The sequence below is a fragment of the Schistocerca nitens genome, chromosome 4 (genome assembly GCF_023898315.1).
Source record: "Schistocerca nitens isolate TAMUIC-IGC-003100 chromosome 4, iqSchNite1.1, whole genome shotgun sequence".
NCBI classification, from domain to species: domain Eukaryota; kingdom Metazoa; phylum Arthropoda; class Insecta; order Orthoptera; family Acrididae; genus Schistocerca; species Schistocerca nitens.
Genome location: NC_064617.1, coordinates 341,341,945 through 341,343,599, shown reverse-complemented (window position 1 = coordinate 341,343,599; position 1,655 = coordinate 341,341,945). Strand labels below are relative to the sequence as shown.

Sequence of the window (1,655 nt, the reverse complement as noted above, 5' to 3'; positions counted from 1 at the left end):
CGCCGCGGACTTGTCTCTAGGTGGTGGTGCTCGGATGGTGTTATGTGACGTAGGTGGCGTTCTTCCATCTCATTGGTCTACGTTCAAACGCACGTTTAGAATATCTGACATGCTAAACATTGTTCTGCACTTTCATAAAGACGATCCAACGTGCTTTTTCCACGCTCTGATGGCAGAAACTCGGCACGCTCAATGTTCAACGTTCGAATGCTCGGTCCGTGCGCCGCCGGCTTAACAATAAGTAGTATTGGAGGAGCTGGGACGGGAGACGGGCTGTGAGAGACCAAGTGTGGACTACGCGATGGTGAGTTGAGAAAGGAGGTGGGGGCTGTCTTCGGTGTCTTGCTGTGAGACCAGCACGACTTTAGTTAGGAGCCTGCCGGCAACTGGCGCAACGGTACTCGAACGGCGAGTTGGTGGAGAGAGCGGCGGCCATGTAACGAGCCAGCTGGGCTGAAAGGAGCGGAGGAGAGGAGCGGAGCGGCGCGGCTACCTGCTGCTGCGGCTGCGGCCGCGGCTGACCTTGGGCGCGTGGGAGGCCACAAAGGCCCGCGGCCGGCTCAGCCCGCTCCACGCCGCGCCGCGCTGTCTGGCCCGAGGAATGCGCCCGCTCGCAGCCACGGTGGCCGCCGCTGTCACCGAACACAGCACGCGCAAGCCGAAAATCTGTTTTCCCGAACTGATTTCCTCTGTCGTTAACACACGGTCCGGTCACGTTAAGGAGACCACCCGTCAAAAGCCTGGATATCCACGGTTTTGCAGCACGGACGCGCAGGAAAAGAGTCATCGAGGAGGTAACAACAGCGACATGGATCCATGACGACTCCATTGCCGTGGCCACCAGCGCTAGGTTTCTCGGTTGAGGGTTCAGGGCGCGGACCGGTGGTCCCACAGATTCTCAACTGGGCGAATTCTGGACAGTTAGGTGACCAGGGGAGATCGGTTTACTCATCCTTGTGCTCCTCAAACCATGCACGTACCCTGTGAGCTGTGTGACACGTTTCACTGTCCTGCCAAGAATGAACAAACTCTACGTAGGGCTGAACGTGGTCCTCAAGGGTAGATGAATACTTGTGTTGATCCATTGTGCCTTCCAGAGTGACGAGATTTTCCAGGGAAGGCCACGAAAATATTCTCCAGTCCATAACGCTCCCTCCTCCGGCCTGGACGCTTCCGACGATTGTTGTATGGCCGTACACGACAAAGACCATTTGGTCCGAAGGAGCATAACACGTGAATCATTTGAAAAAGGCACCTGTCGCCACTCAGCGGACGTCCAGTTGCGCAACTGGTGCACAAATTCCAGCCTTATTCACCGATGTAAGGGGCAACGGCCTTGCCACAGCGGATACACCGGTTCACGTCAGATCACCGAAGTTAACCGCTGTCGGGCGTGGCCGGCACTTGGATGGGTGCTCATCTGGGCAGCCATGCGCTGTTGCCATTTTTCGGGGTGCACTCAACCTCGTGATGCCAATTGTGGAGCTACTCGACCGTATAGTTGCGGCTCTGATCAAAGAAAACCATCATAATGATCGGGAGAGCGGTGTGCTGACCACACGCCCCTCCTATTCGCATCCTCAGCTGAGGGTGACACGGCTGTCAGATGGTCCCGATGGACCACTTGTAGGCCGCAGACGGAGTGCTTTCACCGA

At 56.9% G+C, this 1,655-nt stretch overlaps 1 pseudogene; it reads left to right on the top strand.

The window, feature by feature from the left end:
* The first annotated feature begins 1,326 nt into the window (after positions 1-1,326).
* LOC126254185 (5S ribosomal RNA) lies at positions 1,327-1,444 on the top strand (annotated as a pseudogene).
* Positions 1,445-1,655: the final 211 nt, after the last annotated feature.